General features: G+C 37.8%; 1 protein-coding gene across 2 annotated transcripts in view; it reads right to left on the bottom strand.

Annotated features, from left to right (window-relative positions):
- Hmgcr (HMG coenzyme A reductase) overlaps nucleotides 1–15,421 on the bottom strand; it is a 183,699-nt gene that overhangs the window by 101,325 nt on the left and 66,953 nt on the right. The window lies entirely within an intron of this gene.

The raw sequence follows: 15,421 nt of genomic DNA, 5'->3' as shown, positions 1-15,421 counted from the left end.
CTGATTAATTTTGTGTAAGGAGCATGTCAAATGGACCCCCAGGAAGTGGAAGTCAGTTATTTTCTTGGATGAGAAAAAAATTCAACCTGCATGGCTCTAATGGAGACAAAACTCCCCATAGACATGGTGAAGAATACCATCCAGACTGTACGGTGTCTACAGTGAAATTCCCTACCAGTCAAATGATATGGGGGTGCATTTCATATCGCAGAGTAGGTCACCTGCAGTTTATAAAAGGTTCTGCAAATGCCAATGGATACCTGGCTATATTGTAAGGCAAATTGCTGCCAACCATTACAGACCAATTCAACCTGCCAAGTAATTGCATCTTTCAGGAAGACTCTGCTCCGTCATCGGGCAAAAAGTGTAAGTAGGCACTTCTGTAGTTACTTTAGCTTCATTTCTGCATTAGAGGTTTGACAGTAATGTGTTTACAATTGTTACAGGTGAAAAAAATGTTTGAAATAACGGTCCATTACAACTCTTAGCTGGCCAGGAAACAGCCCGGACCCGAATCCTATAGAGAACTGTTGGCATCGTGTGGAATCTGCAGTTGCCAGAAAGAAATCAAAGACCCTTCGTGAACTTCAGGAAGCCATCATTCGTGTTTGGAACCATAAACTATCACTTCATGGTTCCAAATGATGTTACCAAAATCTTCAGAAATTGATCTTGTCAATGCCTCGACGGTGTGGTGCTGTGATAAGTGCCAGAAGCAGTTAAACTAAATATTAGTTTGCACCCGGTGATTTTATTTTCCATTTAAAATGATAAACTGAAGCAAATTGAGGGCATCTGATAACATTTCAGCCATAATTGTCGTGCTTGTCAAAACTTTTTTTTTTTTTTTTTTATGAAAACCCCAAACACGAAAGGTATCAAAACCTATAGTACTTAGTACCGTGCATGGGTTGAAGGAGAAGTATGGGGGGAGGGGGATGACGGAAACTTTGCTCTAGAAACTAAACATGGGTTTCACCACTTCAAGCCTCCAATAAGCAAAGTGGTGGTATTTCACTGGTTGATGAAAGGTTGCAAATGCTCATTTTGGAATATTTTGAGAGCCTCTGTCAAATATTACTTAGCTTTCCCTTAACTATTAATAAATATCTTTTGTTTATATTTCTAGTTGTGATGCTAGTCATTAATGTAACACACCATCACAAAAAAGGGTCAGAAATGTGAAATTCCTAGGTGATGCACTTTCTTTGAACACCAGTGTAACACACACAGCCAGAAGTAGTAGTGCTTAGCACACACTTCTTGATTAGACCAGGGTTCGAGCCCATGACCACCAAATACGGAGGATGCAGAAAGGTCAGGGAATGACCGCCACATATCCCCGGAGCAATATGGCCTTAGTTGCTAATGCTCCTAAAAACCAAATAACACACACACACAGTTAAAAGTAATTGTGATCTATTTTGCCGACTTAGGTTTAGGCTATTTGGCATCTGCACCATTGTCATATTTCAGCTGAAATTTTTGAATTTGATGTTAAAATTGGCATAAGTATTGCCATTTAAATTTTATAATTTCAAAATTGAAATTTTTCCTAATCAACTGCTTAAAGTTGTTGTCTGTGCATGGTTTAGTCTAAAAAATGTTATTGGTGGACTTTTGAAAATAAACTGATTTTATTTAAAGGAAAATTAAATATGATTGTAGATATCAAATTCAAAAGTTTCACCCAAATATGACAAAAAAAACAAAAAAATCCACACATCAAATGGATTAAACCTAAAAATAAGTGAGACAGATCCCACTAAAATAATTTTTAATTGAAACATCTGGCCTTGTGATTGAAACATTTGATATACATACATATACATACATAATGAGAACAAAGCACAAAATTGTCCCATGTACATTCCAAAATAATTAATATCATAATCAGACATGACATAGGTTTATATTAAATGACAGCACTCAAAACTTCTAAACATACTGATATAAAAAAAAAAAAAAAAAAGATTTAACTCTTCATAAGAACTTTTCTTCATAAACACACAACTATAGTCAAATCTCTTCTGAAACTACACATTTTGATGAATTTGAAGTGCTAGTAAAGTCATCAAAGGCAGATATTGTGGAGATATCAGAAGTGGTGTCACACACACATAAGAAATTCAGAATCTAAAATAGGGAGCATGGCCTACATGATAGGAGTTGGGGGAGAGGTTATGCTCTTAGTTAAGAAGCACAAAATCAAAATCTGTGCATCCAGTCAACAAGGACAGCCGTTGCAATGGTTAGTCAGTCTGGTGGGGCATAAGCAATGTGAAAGCAAAAATAAGGGTAGTAATATGTTATAAGCCTAAAGTTTCTTATGAGTACAACAAACAACTCTACTGAAATAGTAGGACCAGTAATTAAGAATATCGTATAATGGGAGTTTAACTTTCTAGATACTGACTGGAACTTGTGGGCTGATCATTCAACACACTAGCAAAACTTTTGTGGATTTATGGATGACTGTTTTCTACAGCAATATGTTAGAGAAGCAAGAAGAGGAAGCAATACCCTTCATCTGATTATCAGCAGTGATTATTCATGCATTAAGAATCTGCTGATAAAAGAACCACTAGGTGGCCGTGATCACAATCTTTTGATATGGGATTTAATTAAGAAGTAACTACCATCAATGGTAAAAGGGAAGGGTTTTTGTTTTCATAAAGGAGACTACAGTGGTCTCAGAATTATTAAATTCTATACAGTGGGACCAACTAATGATGTTACCAACAACAAATTCTAAATGGGAAGCATTCACAGAAATAATTACAGAAGCTACAAGGCATCAGATACCAACTAGAGATTGCATTACTGGTGAACCGGTAAATGGTGGAAAACATGCTTCGATAAAATTACCGGTAATTCTTTACTTTTTACTGGTATTTCGGTACAAAATTTTCAGAGTTACATCCAAATGAGTAATTGAAAGACTTCTTATGCAAAAAATACGTTTCCTACACAGGCAGTTCTCGCTTTACGAGTTTTTGCTTTATGAGTTCCTGGGTTTAAGTTTTTGTTTTGGTTTTTTTTTTTTCAAATATCAAGTATCAACAAAATCGAAAACATGAACATTAATTGCAAAAAATGAATGTTAAAACATTCAAACATATCACATTTCAAACTATACACGTAGCTAAACAATACAGCGTACCCCGCTTTACGATATTAATCTGTTACCAATGTATCGCGAAAATATTGTAATGTGAACCCAATAACACATTGCTTTTTGGTAATTCATTCCACGACCTCGGAAGTTCAAATTTTCGCTATATAACTCCCTAAAAGTTTGTTTTTGGTGTAAATAAATCATTAAATCAGTGCAATTCAAATCATTAAATGCACTACGCTTTCATCATTATCATATGTTCTGTTATAAGAACCAATTTTGAAAGGCTTTGTGACATTTTTCTAAAGCACATTGCTGGAAGTCACAACCATAAAACAAAAACAATTTGCACTTTACGGTTTATTGAACTTTTCTGTTACTGTAAGCAATTATAAACAGGTAGTAAACTATGTTATTGCATTTGTGAAAATACCAATAGCTGGAATTGTGTGGGTTTTTACGTTATGGTGAATATTTATGAATCAATCTTCAATCGTATAAAAAAACAAACAATTTTCAGAATCTTCTCTTCATTCCTTTAAGCTTTGTAAACTTGTTACTCCACGCAAATCGTGTTAATTGCAATTTGTGAGTTCCGTTAAAAAATGCTTATGCATGCTATTTAAATTTATAGAAAAGAGAAGATTATCTTGGAAATAAACACCTCTTGAAACATTTCTGAAGAAGACTAATCCTTGTGCAACAAACCAATGAATGCCAAGCCAATAATGAGTGATCAATAAGTGTGCATTAGTCGACGATGATGAAGAATAAACGTGCTTTAACATTTGTAAGTCGTAAATAATTTCTCTATTATTATAATTTGCTTGATTTTAGAGGCTACGTTTTCATTTCTTTGGATAAATCCATCATTGTTTAAACAAACTAAATTAGCTAACTAATTTCATTGTTGATAATGTAACCCCTATTTTTAACATTAGGTCTATGGGAAATAAATTCTCGCTTTGAGTTTGCTTTATGAGCGCGTGCTAGGAACGAATTAACTCTTAAAATCAAGAACTACCTGTACTCTTATTTCTGAGGGACTAGATTGCTTACTACCCAACACAAGTAACAATAAGCTTATCAAAGTTATTCCCGGAAGCAACAATGGCACAAGCACACCTCACACGAATGCAGCGGTTCCTAATGCAAGTTTCTCTTTTATCTATAAAAATAATTTACTTAACTGATAAGTAAAATAAAAAAAAAAACAATATTTTTAGTGACGAATAAAAATATGCCATGGCATTACTTCAATCACACACAAGAAAAAGATTCAGGTGTCTGTATGCAGTGCTCAAAAACTATCAAAGCAGTAGGTGGGAGTAATAGTGGACTGCATAATCACCTCCAGCAACATCATAACATCAATTTATTGAAACAAAAAGCAGAAGAAACAATTGAAGGTAACCTTGTACAACTACATCCATTGAATCTCATCAAAAAATTACTACTTTTTTTTCAAGCAAACACCCGATGAATCTCTTCCAGCTGTAATATCTCTTATGACTGCACTAGATGGATTTCCATTCTCAACATTTTGTACATCCAAAGATTTGAAAAGACCCTTGTCTGTAAGTGGTTATGTAAATATTCCAAAGTCACCAAACTCAATTAAAAATGTTGTCAAAGAATATGCACAAAAAATTCATGAAGAGGTAGTAAAAGAAATATCAGAGCGCAAACTTCGCGGAAAATCATTCAGGGTAACATATGACGAATGGACATCGCTAAAAAACCGTGACTATATGAATGTTACTCTGCATGCAAGTGATAAATTTTGCAATCTCAGTTTAATTCACATATATGGATCTCTTTGTGTTGAATCGTTCGAAATAAAATTAAATGAGTTTAACTATAACAATAATAATTAATAACAATATTGTTGAAATTGTTAATTTCAACAATATTGATTCTGAGCCTGATAATGAGGATGTAGATGCAGAAGTCTTTGCAAATGAGTTCAATGGGTTAGAAGTGACACAAGAACATTTTATTGATGGTGATTATGATATTAGCATTAGCATTAGTAGAGGCATTTGATGCAAGAAAGCAAGCTTATGCAGCATCAGCCAAAAAAAAAAAAAAGTAACATAAATAAATAAAAATAACCACTTCCACTTCACCCCTCTGTTCGTTCGAAATACCTGTCCAGCTGAGCCTTAAACTTATTTAGGCTATCAACTTCCACGACAAGGGATGGAAGTCTGTTCCACCCACCAACCACCCGCTGGCTAAAGGCAAATTTCCGCACATCTATCCTACATCTGTCTTTCCTCAATTTGAATTTATGCCCTCTCAGGTGATTTTTCTGAGCTAGAGGAAGAATCCCATCAGCATTGAGCATGCTCAAACCATTCAAGGCTTTGTACACCTCTATCAGATCACCCCGCTGGTGCCTAGTTTCCAGACACTGTAATTTGCAAAACTTAAGCCTTTCTTCGTAAGAGAACCCCTTTGTCCCATTCACCAATCTAGTTGCCCTTCTCTGTACTCGTTCCAGCAGCTCTACATCCTTCCTGAAATGAGGCCTCCAGACCTGTATACAGTACTCTAGGTGTGGCCTGACCATTGCCTTATACAAGGGAATAATCACCTCCTTATCCCTGCTAGAAAAATTCCTATATATCATTGACAATACACCATGAGCTACTCTTGCAGCTCGTCTGCACTGCTCAGAGAACTTCATATCTGCCTGCACCACCACCCCCAGGTCCCTTTCATTCTCTACCACTGTCAGTGTAGTACCACAGAGTTGATACGTTGCTCTGGGGTTGCTGTTTCCCATATGTAGTACTTTACATTTGTCAATGTTAAACTTCATTTGCCACCTCGAAGCCCATCTGCTCAACCTTTCCAAATCCTGTTGCAGCAGCATAGTGTCAGTAGTGTCCTTGACAACCCTGCCAACCTTCGTATCGTCTGCAAACTTGGACATTAAGCCTGATATACCATCATCAATATCATTTATAAATACAGAAAACAATAAAGGCCCCAATACTGAACCCTGAGGGACTCCACTAATAACATTAGTCCACGATGAGCAGTGTCCATTGATTACCACTCTCTGTCTTCTCCCCCTCAACCACCCCTTTATCCATAGCAGCAACTTGCCTCCAATGCCACACTGCTCCAATTTGTGCAGCAGTCTTCCATGTGCAACAGTATCAAAAGCCTTTCTAAGATCCAAGTATATAATATCAAAGTTATTCCCTGCATCCAGTTCTTTTGTGACTGCATCATAGTATCCAATCAAATTGGTCAGGCAAGACTTCCCCTTAACAAAACCATGCTGTGTCCTAGCTATAACTGAAGTCTTGTCTAGATGATCCTGCAGTGCTTCTTTCACCAGTGCCTCCATTAATTTTCCGGGAACAGAAGTTAAACTCACAGGTCTATAATTACTTGTGTCAGCCTTTGATCCAACTTTGTGAATTGGGGTCACATTTGCACATCTCCAGTCAATGGGTACCTCCCCTGAGTCCAAGGAAGCTCTCATAATTATGGCTAAGGGTTTGCTTACCTCCTTTGCTGCCTCCTTTAATATAACTGGATAGATCCCATCCACCCCAGGTGCCTTTCTTGTGTTTATCTTCAACAATTTCTCCTCCACTTTGCTCTCAGTTATTACAAGATTCTCTAGCTTACTGCTAGAGTTGAATACACCTCTGGCATTCCCCTCGCTGAATAACTCCTCATGTGTGAATGTCGATGCAAAATATTCATTTAGTTTGTTAGCTACCCGAGCAGGGTCATCAACAGTTGACCCATCGATCTCAAGTGGACCAATCTGATTCATCCCCTTCCTTCTAGAGTTTACATAAGTAAAGAACTCTTTGCTGTTTTTCTTCGCATCCCTTGCCAAGGATCTCTCGTAATCTGCCTTCGCCTGCCTAACCTCCTTTGTAACTTGGTTACAGATCAACTTGTATCTATCATAGGCGTCCGTGTCACGTGTTAATTTGTATGTATCCCATGCATTTTTCTTCTCTGCCATATGCCTCATTAGTTCATCTGACAACCATTTAGGCCTAAACCTTGAACAATATTTCTTAGTTGGTATGTAAAGCCTAGTAGCTTCCACGATAAGTTCTTTGAATGCTTCCCATTTTGAATTTGCTGTTGGCAATATCATCAGTTGATCCCACTGTATAGAATTTAAATACTGTCTCAGTCCATTGTAGTCGCCTTTACAAAAGCAATACCCCTTCCCTTTACCCCTAATGGTAGTTACCTCTTTGAGTAACTCCCACTTCAGCACACTGTGATCACTGCCACCAAGTGGTTCATTTATCTGCAGATTCTTAATTCATGAAGAATCACTACTGATAATCAAATCAAGAGTATTACTCCCTCTAGTTGCCTCCCGAACATGCTGATGTAGAAAACAATCATCCAATAAATCCACAAAAGCCTTGCTACTGTGTGAGTGACCAGCCCCCAAATTCCAGTCAATATCTGGGAAATTAAAATCCCCCATTATAAGACTCTCTGATTTACTGGCCCACTCTATTTCTCCAAACAGTTTCTTATTATACTCATCAGAGTCATTAGGCCTATAGCACACTCCTACTCTCAATTTTGATCTCCCAATGCTTATGTCACACCAAACTGACTCGACACTGCACTGTCCAGCGATGTCGACTGGCTTCACTTCCTTGGATTTTGTGTTTTTTAACTAATAGCATAACCCCTCCTCCCTTCCTATCCTGTCTATCCTTTCTGTAGACATTGTACTCCCCAAATTCCAGTTCTGCATTTCTTATATCTGTGTGACACCACGTCTCTGAAATCCCCACAATATCTGCCTTTGATGTTTTGAGCAACACCTCAAATTCATCAAATTTATTTACTAAACTCCTAGCATTGGTGTACACACAAGTATACATGCACCTGTTCTTTTTCTTAGCTACCCTAACACAACCCATGTGTTTACTTGTACCCCAATGATTCCCAGCAGTCTCTGAAATATCCTGCATCTTATTTTCCAGGCTGCGGCTCATTCCAATAGAAGCAGTGCAAGAATCACTTTCACCTCTGCCAGTGGCTACTGTTAATCTATTAGTCCTTGTATCCCCCCAATCTAGCAGTTTTCCGACCCACCTAACATTGCCTCGATAGCATCAGCAAACATTCTTGCACCCTTTCTATTTAAGTGTATCCCATCCCTGTAGAAGCAGTCTCTCCTGTTAACAAGTACAGACCAGGCTGAAAAAAATTCTACCCCTTGAGCCCTGCACAATCTTTCCAGGGCCGAATTGATTGACAGGGCTCTCATCATATACTCCCTCCTATCGTGTCTGGGCAGAATTGCAGACACTTTCAATTTCAACCCTAATTCACGGCTTTTTTTCATCAGTGACCTGTACTTGTCAAGTAATTCCGCCGGTCTCCTACTCTTAATGTCATTAGTGCCAACGTGTACAACTATATCACCTTTTGTGCCCTTAAAGGATGATATCCGCTCTACAACGTCATCAACTTTTGCCCCTGGCAGACATACCCTGGTCCTATTCCACCTATCCTTTTTACAAAGCATGTTTCCCGTTTCCCTGACAATAGAGTCACCAACAACTACTAGTTCCTTTGGGACCAGCGCATTCTGCCTTGGGGGTTGCCGCTGTGTTCCGCGATGACCAAGTGAATGTTTTACAAGATGAACATTTGAATTTTTTAATAACGAAAATACAAAATGTTGTCAAAATGTTTCGCAAGTCACCCCTAAAAAATGATATTCTTCAGAAGCATATTACAGAGGTATTGGGTAAGGAATTCTCTGATAGTGACTCAAACACGTTGGAACAGTTTCTTGGCCATGTTGGAGCTTTTTCAGAAGTAAAAAATTCTGTTAGAGACTCATTAACATTAATTCAGATGTGACCTTTACTGAAAATGAACTTGTGCTGCTCTCAAACACAATACTGACACATTACAGCCTATAAAAAGGTAGCAGTAGAATCATTGTGTTCTGAAAACATGACTTTGTATGTTGCAGATATAACAACAGAAGCAATGAACTTAAAAAGAAGGATAGGTGTTCCACCTATCCTTCTTGCATAGTATATTACCTGTCTCCCTTACAAGAGTCACCAACAATAACTAGTTCCTTTGGGACCAGCACATTCTACCTTGGAGATTGCCTCTGTTTTGCCTGATGCACAGGAGTGAGCTCTGTCATTGAGCTGAGCAGCTGAGAGCTTGATGGGTCCCTCATTAATTTCTTCGAGAGCATTTACCCTACACCTCAAGCTCTCATAGACACCCATCAGAACACTGAGTTAGTGCATAATTTCGACACTAGACACCTAGCACACACAAAGGCATCCTCCTTGGCTAGATCATGTCCTGTTTTAGAAAGGTCGACAAACATTTCACATTTTGCACATTTTTTGAGACTGCGATGTGTTGGAGAATTGCCCCCTTCGTTTCTCCCGCGAGTCACAGCACTTTCGCTAGTCTGTGATCTTTGTTTTGGAGCTCTAGGCTGGGTCATGATTTCTGTTTAAATACAATTAAATTAACAATGAATTTTAATAAGATTAATATTAGCTATTTCTTATCGACTACAATATGGCGGCTAATTCAACAATATTGGTGCCAACACTGGGAGTCGTAACTTCCAAAAATCACCGGTTAAATTCAAAATAAGAAGCTAACAAATGCTACTAACCTATTTAATATCTCTGTAAAACACAATGTACTATGTTGATTAATGAAGAATACAGTAAAAATTAAAAATACTTATCCCTTTTACAGCAGCCAAAAACCCTCCTCGTTCATTATCCCTGGAACAGGACCAGGGTATGTCGGCTAGGGGGCCAAAGTTGATGTTGTTGTACACATTGCAACTAATGACATTAAGAGATCTGCAGGTTTACTCAATAAGTACAAGTCAATGTTCAAAAAAAGTCGAGAGTTAGGGTTGAATGTGAAAGTGTCTGCAATTCTGCCCAGACACAATAGGAGGGAGTATATGATGAGAGTCTTGTCGATCAATTCAGTCTGCAAAGATTGGGCAAGGCTCAAGAGGTACAATTTTTTTCTGGCCTGGTCTGTGCTTGTTGACAGGAGAGACTGCTTCTACAGGGATGGGGTACACTTAAATAGAAATGGTGCAAGAATATTTGCTGATGTTATCGAGGCAGTGTTAGGTGGGTCAGAAAACTGCTAGCTTGGGGGGGGGGGAATACACAGACTAAAAGATTAACAGTGGCCGCAGGCAAAGGTGATTCTTGCACTGCTTCAATTAGAATGAGCAGCAGCCTGGAAAGTAAGGTAATGGAGATTTCCAGGACTGCTGGGAGTACTAGTGGAACAAGTAAATACATGGGTTGTGTTAGGGTAACTAAGGGTACGAACAGGTGCTTGTACACCAATGCTAGGAGTACAGTTAATAAATTTGATGAGTTTGACATGCTAGTCAAGGCATCAAAGGCAGATATTGTTGGGATATCAGAGACATGGTGTCACACAGATATAAGCAGTGCAGAATTAGAATTTGTGGAGTACAATGTGTACAGGAAGGATAGACAGACCAGGAAGAGAGGAGGGGTTATGCTGTAAGTTAAGAAACAAAATCTAAGGAAGTGATTCCAATTGATATTGGTGGACAATGCAGTGTTGAATCTGTTTGGTGTGAAATAAACACTGGGAAAGGAAAAATGAGTAGGTGTGTTATAGGCCTAATGAATCTGATGAATATAATGAGCAATTGTGCAGAGAAATAGTGGGCCAGTAAATTAGAATGTCTTATAATGGGGGATTTTAACTTTCCAGATATTGACTGCAACTTGTGGGTTGGTCACTTGCACACTAGCAAGACTTCTGTGGATTTATTGGACGACTGTTTTCTTCAGCAAAATGTTCGAGAGGCATCTGATTATCAGCAGTGGTTATTCATGCATTAAGAATTTGCAGATAAAGGAACCACTGGGTGACAGTGATCACAATGTACTGATGTGGAAATTAAAGATTTAACTACCATCAAGGCTAAAGGGAAGGGCTTTTGTTTTTGTATAGGTGACTACAGAGGTCTCAGATAGTTTTTAAGTTCTGTACAGTGGGATCAACTGACGATGTTACCAACTTTGAATTCTAAATGGGAAGCCTTCAAGGATTTAATTTTGGAGGCTACTAGGCTTTTCATTCCAACTAAGAAATACAGTTCAAGGTTTAGGCCTAAATGGAGGTCAGATGAATTAATGAGGCTCATGGGAGAGAAGAAGAATGTATGGGATGCATATAAAGTATCAGGTAATACAGAAGCCTATGGCAGGTATAAACTACTCTGTAATCAAGTCACAAAGGAGGTTAGGCAGGCGAAGGCAGATTACAAGAAATCTTTGGCAAAGGATGCAAAGAAAAACAGCAAAGAGTTCTTTACTTATGTAAACTCTAGAAGAAAGGGATGAATCAGATTGGACCACTTAACATAGATGGATTGACTATTGATGATCATGCTCATGTAGCTGATAAACTAAATGAGTATTTTGCTCTACATTCACACATCAGGAGTTATTCAATGAGGGCAGTGCCAGAAGTTTATCAAACACTAACATGGAACTAAGTGATTTTGTAATAACTAAGAGCAAAGTGGAGGAGAAATTGTTGAAGTTAAACATAAGGAAGGCACCTGGGGTGGGCAGGATCTATCCAGTTAAAGTAAAGAAGGCAGCAAAGGAAGTAAGCAAACCCTTAGCCATAATTATGAGACCTTCCTTGGATTCAGGGGAGTTCCCCATGGACTGGAGGTGTGCAAATGTATCACAAATTCACAAAGGGGGTTCAAAAGGTGACAAGTAACTACAGACCTGTTAGTTTAACTTGTGTTCCAGAGAAAATAATGGAATCACTAGTTAATGAAGCATTGCAGGATCATCTAGACAAGACAGCAGTAACAGTTAAGACACAGCACGGGTTTGTTTAAGGGAGGGCTTGTCTGACCAATTTGATCATATACCATGATGTGGTCACAAAGGAACTGGATGCAAAAAATAATAATTTTGATATCATATACTTGGATTTCAGGAAAGCTTTTGATACTGTTGAACATAGAAGACTGCTGTACAAATTATAGCAGTGTGGCATTAAGGATAAGTTGCTACAATGGATAAAGGGATAATTGAGTGGGAGACAACAGAGTGGAAATCAATGGACACTGCTCTTCATGGAGTTCCTCACGGTTCGGTATTGGGCCCATTGTTGTTTTATATATTTATCAATGATATTGATGAAGGTATATCAGGTTTAATGTCCAAGTTTGCAGATGATACAAAGGTTGGCAGGGTTGTTAACAACAGTAAAGACAGTATGCTACTCCAACTGGATCTAGATAAGTTGGGAAAATGGGCTGAGAAGTGGCAACTGAAGTTTAACTCTGACAAATGCAAAGTACTGCATATGGGTAGCAATAACAGAGAAATGTACCAACTGCGTGGTACTATACTCAGGGAAGTGGAAAAGACCTGGGGGTAATTATGCAGTCAAATATGAAGTTCGCTGAACAGTACAGGCAGGCTGCCAAGGCAGGTCATGGAGTCTTGTCAATGATATATAGGAATTTTGCTATCAGGGACAGGGAGGTGATTATACTGTTATACAAGGCAATGGTCAAGCCACACCTAGAGTACTGTGTACAGGTCTGGAGGCCTCATTTTAGGAAGGATGTAGAGTTGCTAGAACGAGTACAAAGAAGAGCAACAAGATTGGTGAGGGGAACAAAGGGGTGCTCTTACCAAGAAAGGCTTAAGTTCTACAAATTACAGCACCTGGAGAGTAGGCATCTGAAAGGTGATCTGATTGAGGTGTATAAGGCCTTGAATGGGTTGAGCAAGCTGAATGCTTATGGGATTCTTCCTCTTGCTCAGACTAAGAACCCTAGGGGCACAGTTTCAAATTGAGGAAAAATATTTTTTTTCTGTTAGTTGTTGGCACATCGGCTTCTGTGGCCATAATGCACCTCCCAAAGTTTTTGCATTTTACTGTTATCCAAGCCCGAGGCAAGATTCGAACCCACGACCTCTGGGTTGCCAAGCAGGCACTTTACCCACCTGGCTAGCCCGGGCAGCTCCCAGAAATATTAAACTGGGGGAGAAGTATGAAATTTTCAATACTGTAAGTAAAAGTATACTGTTGAATAAAATTGAACTACTCAAGCACATATCTGACAATGATAAAGAATTAAGGGAAGATCATGTTGTTAGCTACTCGCTCAGAACAACACCAACTTCCAGTTCATCCACAGCAACTGATTCAACCACAGACCCTACAAATACACTTTAAACGATGAAAGAGAAATTGAATTATTCGTTAAACATAAAACCAACTTAGATGTTGATCACATTAACATAAAGAAAATAAGTAGAAAAGACGTAGTGAAAAAGGAAATACATTACTTGACAGAACAAAAACTGAAAGGAAAATTTATGAAAATTCGTCCAGCTAGCATTGAATCAGAAAGAGCATTTTCTAATGCAGGTGCTATTTGCACTGAAATTAGATTGAGGTTAGACTATGGCAGTTTAACACACTATGCTTTTTGAGAGGCTATTTTCTTAATAATAAAAAAATGACACTTAGATAAATTATAGAATGTCTTAATGTACCGTTTGAAATTGACTCAAAGTTTGAATAGCATAAAGCTTAATGAGCAGTACTCACCTTAGATAAATCTGCTAGATTACATGAAGTTAGGATGGAAGAATAATTTGGGGCTTAAGGTAGTTTAAAATAAGTTAAGATTGTGAACACGGAATTAAAATATGCTCAAGAAAGTAGAAGCGCACAACTTCGTCCCTGGTTGTCATTGAAGAATTAATTTAAACTTTAAAATATGAGCCCAGTGAAGCCATCTAATAAAGCTAATAAAAAATGAGTAATTAGTTCAAAGTATTTATTAAATTTAGTTGTGATATTTTGCAATAATTTTCATATAATGCTGCTTAGACATTTCTATGTATAACTTTAAAAATAAATGTTTACTCATTCTCTGTATCAGTAAGTTAGTTTTATTGTAAAATTTTTATTTTGGAAATTCTCATTTAATGCTTTTTTTTTTCCTCACATTATTACGTATAACTTTCAAAAATAAATGATTATTCATTTGCTCTTTCAATAATTTAGTTTTAAAATGTTTGCATTTTGTAAATTCCCAGCAATCCGGTAAATTTAAATACAGTTACCGGTAATAAGAGAACTGGTATATTTGCAATCCCTAATACCAACTAAGAAATATTGTTCAAGGCTTAGACCTAAATGGATGTCAGATGAACTAATGAGACGTGGCAGAGAAGAAAAATGCATGAGATGCATATAAATTATCAGGAGATACAGAAGCCAATGGTAGATATACACTAGTCTGCAATCATGTCACAAATGAGGTTAGGCAAGCCAAAGCAGATAAGAAATCTTTAGCAAAGAAAAACAGCACAGACTTCTTTAATTATGTACACCAACAGGAAGGGGATAAACACATTGGTCCACTTAATATTGATGGTTCAACTGTTCATGATACTACTCAAGTTGCTGACATATTGAATAAGTAATTCAGCATCTACATTCACACATGAGGAATTCTTTAGGGAAGTGGATGCCAGACTAAATGATTTTGTAATAACTGAGAAGAAAGTGGAAAAATTGTTGAAATTAAACATAAAAGGCACTGGGGTGGAGGAGATCTATCCAATCATAATAAGGGAGGCAGCAAAGGAGATAAGCAAACTATTAGCCATAACTATGCAAGCATCTCTGGATTCAGGTAAGTCCCTGCAGACTGGATATGTGCAAACGTATCCCCAATTCACAAAGGGGAATTAAAGGGTGAAGCAATTAATTACAGACCTGTTAGCTTAATTTTGTTACAGGGAAAATAACAGACTGACTGGTTAAAGAAGTAATGTAGGACCATCCAGACAGGGCTGCAATCATACTTCAGACACAGCATGGGTTTGTAAAGGAGAAACCTTGTCTGACCAATTTGATTGGATACTACAATGCAATCACAAAGGAACTGGATGCAAAAAATAATTTTGATATCATATACTTGGATTTCAGGAAAGCTTTTGATACTGTTGTACATAAAAGACTGCTGTACAAATTGGAGCAGTGTGGCATTAAGGGAAAGTTACTGCTATGGATAAAAGTTTGGTTGAGTGGGAGAAGAGAGAGAGTGGTTATCAATAGACACTGCTCTTTGTGGACTAATGTCATTAGTGGAGTCCCCCAGGGTTCAGTACTGGGCCCATTGTTGTTTTCCATGTTTATCAATGATACTGATGAAGGCATATCAGGCTTATTGTCCAA

The sequence above is a fragment of the Mastigoproctus giganteus genome, chromosome 5, assembly GCF_048544385.1.
Source record: "Mastigoproctus giganteus isolate SK-2022 chromosome 5, ASM4854438v1, whole genome shotgun sequence".
NCBI lineage: Eukaryota > Metazoa > Arthropoda > Arachnida > Uropygi > Thelyphonidae > Mastigoproctus > Mastigoproctus giganteus.
The sequence above is the reverse complement of the archived record's forward strand: the minus strand, read 5'-3'. Positions and strand labels throughout refer to the sequence as shown.